Below are 9,835 nucleotides of genomic sequence, written 5' to 3' on the forward strand. Positions count from 1 at the left end.
GGAGCGGCACGGCGCCGGCTGCGAGCCGGACACCATCAGGACGCGCCCCTCGCCGCCGCCGGCCAGCTCCGGGTGCGCGCGGAGCCACTGGGCGCGCTTTTCTTCCCATCCGGTGATGGGACGGTCCACGGTGTACGTCACCTCCGGGTCGTCGTAGAAGATCCACGATGTACGTCACCTCCGAGCAGCGCGGTGAGCGCCGACGCGGCGAGCCAGAAGAGGCGGAGTGCGAACGGGTGCGTCGCCGTGCGGAACCGCTTCTCGTGCCCTACCAGGGCGGCGCCCGCAAGGTGCGCCGCGCACTGCAGCGCGAGGAACACCGCCTCCTGGACCTCGCCGCCGTCCACGCCCCGCGTCACGACAGACAGAACGAACAGCACGCCGTAGAACGCCGCGAGGCCCGCGGAGGCCGCCAGCGCCACGACGAACCCCGCGCCGGCTGCACCGCCCGTTGCCTCCCCCGGTCCAGCAGCGGCTTGTCGGTTCCGTTGTGCCTCGCGTTGAAGTTGTTCGATGAAATGCGCGGGACCATGCCAGCACCTGACATGTGGGCCAGCCTTGCCAGAAAAATGGTTAAAAGAGCTAAATCAGGCAGTTAAAACTTTTGGTAGTTTTTTATCACTGATTAAAAAGATTTTGGTATTTTCCGTACAAAATCGTATTATGGTAGCTACTGGACACGGTTGCGTGAATTATGGTGATTTTTGACAATTTACTCCTGAAAATGCCATAGGGATACAAAGAATAGTCCGGAGGCTCCATCAACGAACCATGTCTACCCTCAGTAAGTGAGGAAGAAAAATTCACTAAAGCATGTGCGTCCCTGTTATACTATCGCCGTTCGTGGTTAAAAATGACCTGCTGAAAACTTCCCTTTCAGATATCAATCTTGTAGTTCGTTTGCTTGTTTTTGGAGAGCCCGCCATCAACCTGAAACTTGAGGAAGTTTGGTTCATGGGGTTTGCCGTTCCACCTTTGCACCACTCAGGCTTGCAGCTTTTGCCATCTCCTTGAGACCCGCGAACCTCATCAAGGAACGATAAATGAAGGCGTGTATCGACAATGGATCAGGCTGCAAGTGGGACGCTAAGCGGGATGCCCGCGTCCGCCCCACAATTGCTGCACATGTTAAATGAGATAACCGCCGAAGCCCACATCTCTACTATTAAAGCAGGATCAAACGTCGTGATGGTTCAACCAGCTGGATGGTTCGACCTACCAGCGACACCTCCCTTCGTTCGACCTCCCTCTCCCACGTAAAAAAAACTGTCACGTTTCCCACCCCACCTCTCCCCACCCTTGTTCCCGATCTGGTCTCTCTCCTGCGAAAAATCATCCCACGAGAAAAATCTATCTCCGTCGACCGGCCCCCTCGCGCCCCCCGCCTCGCCGAGCCCGCGTCCGCCGCCTCCTTCCTCGCCGCGCCCTCCCCGCTCGCCCGCCCGCCGCGCCCGCGCCATTCCTTCCGCCAGCTCGCGCGCGCCGCGGCCGCCAGGCCGCCGACTGGCCTCCTCGCGCCCCCGCCTCGCCGAGCCCGCGGAGGCCGCTCCGGGACTTGGCGCTGCGCGACCTGGCGGCGGGCCGCGTCGCCGAGGCCGCGCGGCGGGCGCTGGCGGCCGCCGCGGGGCCCCTGGTCGTCGCGCTCGCCTCCGCCGCGCTGATCCGGTCGCCGTCTCACGTCTAGATCCGACCGCCGTCGAGCCTGGTTCCATTCATCTACCTCTGTGGAAGGCGATGAGAAGTGGCTAGGGGATCAGTGTCCCGGCTAAGGGACCACACCATCGGTCCCTGCTCGGCGCGCGCGCAACTAGCAAGGTTAGCTCTTAGCTTCCCCTGATTAGTTCCCTCCCAGCTCTCATAATTGTCTCTAGATGTGTGACTTCCTAATCTCGACCAGATTCATCGTGACCATCTCCTTGTTGGACGACGCATCTGCTCGATCCAGAACGACGGCGGCGGGATGTAGCGGACGCGGGATAAGGAGGGATCCGTCACGGCGGCGCCAAGTCCTTGCAGATGGAACAATATATTCAGGGTGGTGTCTGCTTGGCGTTTGCGGACGAAGTTTTATGTTGGTTGTATGGCACTGTCAAAGAAAGTAAGAATGCCTTCACCATTCTCAAAAATACATACGCACTTGTTGCCATTCTTAATCTGGAGTACGTCTCTTTGCACACATGATATTGTCTGCCCCATCTATTATAGATGAAGACTACGTTCTGCAATTTGCACACCCGTTCTATCGATTGGAACTATTAAAAGCCCAGTCTCCTTGCCCCGAGCCAATAACTCTGCATGTGGAACAGCTCACCGGTGCAACAATTAATAACAAAGGGGGATACAGGGAGGAGGAGAGGTAGGACAAGAAAGAGAAGACGGATAGGGCAGAAGGAAATGGTGTAGCAGGGGAGCAACGGTGCAAGGGCACACTGGTCTCACGCGTGAGGAGCGCCTCTCCTCGAGAGGATCGGGCAGCGAGTGAACTCAAATCCACTTCAGAGCAAGGTACTGTTGTAGACCTCCTTTCAACCCGTGATGACTCCTAATCGTTACCAAGTTACCCATATAAGCTACAGAGGGTAGTTTTGATACTTATGCAAAATCTTGTGTAAAAATTCCTGCACCACCAATATGTTATACTATTAGTTGATGTACAACTAACATTTTATAGTGGCCTAAGATCATCTTAAATTTCCATCGACTGAAATATACTCGTGTGTTTTGGGTGCGTCTACAACTACTAATTTAAAGGGATTCAAACGTCCCACTTCTGAGCATAAGCATGATAAATTGCAGCAACTGACTTGGCTTATTGCTTTGAAAATTGCAACCGATGCTCTCTCCTGCTTGTTTTTGTGATCGCTGGTGCTGTTACTGCCTCCAGAAGCTGCAATCTAAAGCCTTCTATAAGAATATCATCATGGAGTAGATTAAAAAGTTGAAGCGACGAGATAACAATACTGATTGGTTGGCATTAACTTTATAAAATAAATTGATTATTTTCTCTAACATATATTGTTGCTAATGGAGTTCCCGTACTAATCGATGTGTGTGTGTGGTTCTGCTGCGTGCGCAGGAAGTTCTCGTCGACCCCGCCCGTGACGAGAGCCTCATCTTCGAGCTGCTCGACCTCAAGGGCGAGGTGGAGGACGGCGGCAGCGTGCTCTGGTTCCCGTGCGACGTCCCCAACGAGCAAGATGTGGGGGATAACTTGGTAATGTCAGCAGCATCCTGACTTCACTCTGTCAAGTGTCAATAGCTTGGCCTCATTGCCATTAAAATACACTTTTGCATGCCTGGCTTTCTGTCCCAAACAACAACCGCATTCTTCTTTTGATAATAAAATTAACTGCACCCATGAATTCTTTGTCTGCTTCATGTGCATTGGATGATCATGAACTCATGGTTGTTAATTTTCCCATCCAAGTGGTTTTTAGTCATAGAGACAGGCATGGAGGTAACTTATCTTCTTTTTTTTGTCGTTTAGGTGGTCGAGCACTCTGGGACAATTGAGCTAGCTGGTCTGCGATCTGGGGAAGCACCTGCAGTGGCAGGAACTGCAATAGGCAAGCTGGTAAGCAAATGTCTTGTGCCATATCCAGGTTTCCCTGCTCCTTCCCTTCAATCGACCTCCAGTCCATTGGCTTTCACCTGTGCTTCCCTGGATATGATAGCTTTAGTTAGTTGCATTAAGTCGGCTCAGTCTCATAATATGATATTTCTGTTCCTTGACATTCATTATATGATGGCCACTTCTCACCGGCAGTGAATAAAAAGTATGTAAGGATCTCACGCTTGATTTCGGCTTTCTGTAGGCTGTTTCAAAAGGGAGGCAAGGCAGAGAAGCACAGAACATTGTTCGAGTGAGTACACCCATCCCTTGGAATTATGGTTAAATAGTTAATGTTTGTTTTGCAACTGAGCGTTGAGCTACCTTTGCAGCTTTATTGGCAAACATGTGTCTCAAGAATGCAGCAACTGATGTAGTTATCACCGCATATGGGCCGCTCTTGATAAAGTAAGCTTTGTAGATCACTATGACACACTTCCTCTGGTTAATCGAATTTTATAAACCAGCCTTTTATACTAATATATTTTGTTACCTTCTCAAGTAGAAAGTGTTGTTCAGATTTATCGTCATAGAGAGTACTATTTATCATCATAGAGAGTATTGTTCATCATAGAGAGGAGGTGGGTGAGGAGACGAGGTGAAGTGCAAGAGTCGCATCGTTTAAGAAACGTGCTGCGGGTCAAGAGCCACTAACATCGACACAGGTTTACCACTCTTTCCTCTCACTTCTCTCATCTCCCTCTCTCACAACGACCTTTCTTTGTCTCATCTCTCCTGTGTCTATGTCATGGCAAGCATGGTGCTTAGGCGAATGTTGGAAGTGTGGTCGTACTTCATAAGTAGCAGTTAGGGATGCACACACGCACAGGTGGGTAGGGGCTCCAATGTTCAGGTAGAGGAGAAGACGGAAGATGAAGCCACTGGCCGCATCAGGCATGTATAGCTGATCCATGGCCATGCATATTTGTGTCGAAATGGTTAAGCTTGCGGCAATTTGGTACAGTCAACTTTGAGGGTTCTTGCCTTGTCTGAGTCTTTTGTTTGAGGCGACTGATTTGGGTTGTTTTGTCTTACAAATTTTTCTAATTTCAGTGAGGAGTTAGATTGACATCGAGTCATGCTCGTGCTATAAGCTTTATATCTATCTTTGTAGACCAGAGCTTTTGTAGACAAGAGCTGACAACTGATCAACAAACTCAAGGCAAGAAATTAAAACAAAAGGTACGTGTATGTATATTTTCTCCAAGTATTGTGTAAATAACGAAATTACAAAATATTAAAGATTCTATGTAGTAACTTCCAGTTTTTCTTTCCAAATTTCATCTTGTGGTAATTTATATTCTTTAAAACTTTATCACATGTTTCTCTTAGTTAGCTCTAACATTGTGATAGCTTCTTTACCCAATTGTTTTATTTTCTAAAAGAGTAAAAAGCTAGATCCACTTGCTAGAGTGACACATAAGTTCATTTGATACATAAATGTGCAGGTATTCTTTCCGGGGTACCAAACCATGTAAATATTCAACAAATTCAGTCAAATTTTATGATTATTTTTGATATGCTTGATAATTACCACTACCTATGTTCTGCCATATGTTGGTCTATTTGTTTCTATAAATTGATTAAGTCCTGATGTATGTGTTTGAATATTTTAAAAATCATGCACGAACGACCAGTCAATGTGGTATCAAACTTCAAGGTTGTTAATAGTCCTAACATATTCCTTTCAATTTTACCTTCTCCATTTTTTTTGAATCTGAATGTGTGCCTCCAAAAAAGAAATATGTTTGTTCTGATTATTAAACAATATTTGAAACTGGTATAATGAAACTTTTGATGATCTTTCTAGATATGTTCTCTAGCCGTTTTGTTCGTGTGAGGAGCGCCTCTCCTTGAGAGGATCGTCGGGGAGCGAGTGAACTCAAATCCACTTCAGAGCAAGGTACTGTTGTAGACCTCCTTCCAACCCGTGATGACTCCTAATCTACCAAGTTACCCATATAAGCTACAGAGGGTAGTTTTGATACTTATGCAAAATCTTGTGTAAAAATTTCTCAATATGTTATACTATTAGTTGCTGTACAACTAACATTTTATAGTGGCCTAAGATCATCTTAAATTTCCATCGACTGAAATGTACTCGTGTGTTTTGGGTGCGTCTACAACTACTAATTTAAAGGGATTCAAACGTCCCACTTCTGAGCATAAGCATGATAAAGTGCAGCAACTAACTTGGCTTATTGTTTTGAAAATTGCAACCGGTGCTCTATCCTGCTTGTTTTTGTGATCGCTGGTGCTGTTACTGCCTCCAGAAGCTGCAATCTAAAGCCTTCTATAAGAATATCATCATGGAGTAGATTAAAAAGTTGAAGTGACGAGATAACAATACTGATTGGTTGGTATTAACTTTATAAAATAAATTGATTATTTTCTCTAACATATATTTTTGCTAATGGAGTTTCCGTACTGATCGATGTGTGTGTGTGGTTCTGCTGAGTGCGCAGGAAGTCCTTATGTATGTGTTTGAATATTTTAAAAATCATGCACGAACGACCAGTCAATGTGGTATCAAACTTCAAGGTTACTAATAGTCCTAACATATTCCTTTCTATTTTACCTTCTCCATTTTTTTGAATCTGAATGTGTGCCTCCAAAAAAGAAATATGTTTGTTCTGATTATTAAACAATATTTGAAACTGGTATAATGAAACTTTTGATGTTGTTTCTAGATATGTTCTCTAGCCGTTTTGTTTGTGTCTATATGAACGCATCTTTGATGGATGCCTATATCATGATGCTTTTAGTTTTCACTAGCTATCCTTAGTTTTTGGAGCATGGTGTAACTTAATTTATTTCTTCACAAGATGGAGGTAGCCCGTTGAATTTACCTGCATTATGATATGGTATCATGTTACAAGATCTTGAGGTAGTAGGCATGGAAATTGTATTGTTACTGTAAACTTAAAAGCACTAATATGTTACAAAATGCGATGTGCTGCAGTGCTCTACACCTTGAGGGAGTTTTGCATCTCCCCATATTGTTATGCATTATTTCTCAGTAACTATACCAAGCATACTTAGAGGTTGAGTTTGTAGTTGTGCTTTGGATTATCTGCATATTTTTGTTCTCGAAGTGTGTAAATATATTACTATTTGAGAAAAAAAGGGCATAGTAGAATGCCTTCTACAATGCAAGGTGCTTAGGGAGGTGTTTAAAAAAATAAATCAGGATTTTCCTAAGCATCAGTGCCTATTTGTATACAAGAGACGCCTAATTAAGTGTCTACCCTCTGCAAATATGCACCAGTCCTTAAAGAAACACTGCTTTTTTTCCTAAGCACCTTCCCTAAGCGTCTTGCATTGTACAAGGCCTAATAGGCTATACTTGTGCTCAATCTTGATTTCTTGGTTATGACATGCACTATTTTTTTGATGCATATTCTTCCAGCAACTTCTAATTGAGATGGAAATGGGATAATAGTTCCAGAATGAAGAAGAGGTACGAGCATGGACTTTTAATGGAGTTGGGAATGGGATAATAGTTCCAGGATGAAGAACTTGTTGGCGCGTTCAAGAAGTCCAAGAACAAGGGAGGAGGCACTCGTGCGGGCTGCTCGAGGAAATTCACCATTGAGCGAGGCTATAAATACTATCAAATAAGAGCTGGCTTGTCATGTCATAGTGAAACTATATGGAATAAATTTGTCTGATGACACCGAAGCTAAAACAAGAAGTATACTGAGATAAAATTTTGAACCAATGAAAGAAGAAATGGAGTTGTTGGGTAAAATAAAACCAATGCAACATTGTTATGTTGTCTACTATTTTGAACTATCTAGCATTCTGGTACTATTTTCAGGTTTATCTATTGCTCATCGGCAGGAGTCTACCTTAAGTCAGACCTGCTCCCACACTTTGAGGTATATTTCCATACCACTCACATGGATGTCAACATGAAGTCGTCACCATTACTGACTCGTGGCAAGCATATGCCCATCCAACCGGTAGACCGACGCTGTGGACCCAAAAAGCCGGCATAAGGGAAAGCTGGAGACATAGAGCCTGCTGGAGACGAGCGACGTGAACTGGACGTCCATCAGACCGGTCTACATCTATGGCCCTCTCAACTACAACCCCGTGGAGGAGTGGTTCTTCCACCGGCTCAAGGCTGGTCGCCCGATCCCCATCCCTAACGCTGGGAACCAGATCACCCAGCTCGGCCATGTCAAGGTCTGTGCATTGACATGCATGCGGTGAATTGCTGCTATCGGGTTGTATGTCGTAGAAGCCATCTTCTGTACTGTCTTGTGCTTGGTTTTGCAACAGGATTTGGCGACGGCCTTCATCAAGGTCCTCGGTTATGGGATCAGAGATCTAACAACTGCCGATGGTTTGTTTTATCTCTAACATTCACATAGTATTGTCTTTTGATTAATGGACCAAGAATTGAAGTAAAGTTTTAAAATGTTTATTTATTGTGATATGTCTACCTACATTTGATGCAGTGGAGAGAATTCTGGATGCAAAGACAATGACTGTTGCACCTCCTATGGCACCTGCTTACGGGCTTTACCTTGACAATGTGAAATATGACCCGATTGTTTAAAGAGTGATTTTGAGCTCGAGTTTTGTTAGCTATTGGATATGTAGGTATGTCTAATCCATCTTATGTAAATTGGTACAGTTGTACACCTGCATGATCCCAACTTTCAAACTATCCCAATGATTGCGAAACAATAATGATACAAGTTACCAAGCTCTGAATGTTCTGCTTAGAGTTTCATTGCATGGTCACACACTAAGCTGTGACATGTATTGTACGTACATTTTACCGTCCAATCTGGCTAAGAATTATATATGGCCACACATCAGGTCAAGCATTTAGTATATTGCATGATTTGAATTTTCTCTGCAAACAAATTGGTACACACTAATTTAGTTAGGCTAGATCTTCAATCTGAAAGTTTCCCATGGTTAGTATCCATCAGTTCTTTCTACTTTCTGATGTACCATTATTGTTTTTTCTTGCTTATTTTTTCATCTTAAATGGTTTTGTAGAAACATACACAAGGGAAGGAGGAAGCATAAAGTACAGGACAAGGATCCGAGTGATGGAGCAGCAAAGTTACTCATCAATTAGATCTTGATCTCAATGGTTGACCCTTCTTTTATTTATCCAATAACAAGATATGTTTCTAAATTTCCACTCAAGTGAATCGTCATGTCACTGGATTCATTTAATCACAACTGTTGTTTTCTATATGATTTTTGCCATCGTGCTGGCTCTCCATGATGCAATCCAATAATTCTAATTGTTGTCTTCCAACTTCAGATTACTATTGTGATGTTATGTTAGCTTAAACCTGTCAGCTTCGACCTCAACATCTTTTGTCCATAAGTAAACATTTGTTTTATATAACTGAATTGTTGCATCTTTCAAACATTGTGCACTTCTCACGTAAAAAAAAACATTGTGCACTTCTCAACTATGCATCGTTAGAGGTTCTGTTATGCGAGCCAATATGATTAGTAAGTGACGCGTGGGAATCACTTCACTCCTTTGTTGAAGAGGAAAGTTACATTGCCACATTATCAACGCAGATGTGAGTTTAAATAAAGATCTCAAGTCATGATTATTAGGTTAGGACGTGTTGTATGGTTTACTCCCGTTGCAACGCACGGGTTCTTTTACTAGTATTATTAAGTGGGATATGTGGGTTTAGTGGGATAACCCACATGCCAGTAAGTTTTTCTATGGAGGACGAACGTAGACACAGAGTACGCGGAAGGAGCTGGGGGACGACAAAGTTTGTACACGTCTGCAATTGAAAAATTGTTGCCCTGATGAGATGATGTGTACGGCCGGTGGGGACCATCATTCATTAGCAAATGGGACACGGGACATGCAGGCTACGTCTCCGTCTTCGTGTGACAGACAAGTCTTTAATCGTTCCTTCATTCTTTCATATGTCGAGACTGAATTTGTTCAGCGTTCAGGGCCAATTCATGGGCAAGAACTACTGGATTAAGGCATGTATGATTAGTCCTCAAGGACGTGGAAGACAAGGGGAGTGGTAGGCGGCGTGCGTCCAGCTTTGGCAGAAACCGCTACTACTACTCTTCGGTCTGCTTGATCTATGGGGGCACAACCGCACAAGTAACAAGGGATCGCTGATAGCAAGAACTCGACAGAAGAACGACAATGCGTCGAGCCCACCTACATGCGGTGTACCTAAAGCGCTTGTAAACAACGGCGCTGCGATG

General features: G+C 44.6%; 1 long non-coding RNA gene across 1 annotated transcript; it reads left to right on the forward strand.

Annotated features, from left to right (window-relative positions):
• The first annotated feature begins 7,476 nt into the window (after positions 1-7,476).
• LOC123406268 lies at positions 7,477-7,938 on the forward strand. Its single transcript, XR_006612046.1, has 3 exons — positions 7,477-7,491; positions 7,580-7,801; positions 7,898-7,938. It is a non-coding gene; the product is annotated as an uncharacterized LOC123406268 (long non-coding RNA).
• Positions 7,939-9,835: the final 1,897 nt, after the last annotated feature.

The sequence above is a fragment of the Hordeum vulgare genome, chromosome 1H (genome assembly GCF_904849725.1).
Source record: "Hordeum vulgare subsp. vulgare chromosome 1H, MorexV3_pseudomolecules_assembly, whole genome shotgun sequence".
NCBI lineage: Eukaryota > Viridiplantae > Streptophyta > Magnoliopsida > Poales > Poaceae > Hordeum > Hordeum vulgare.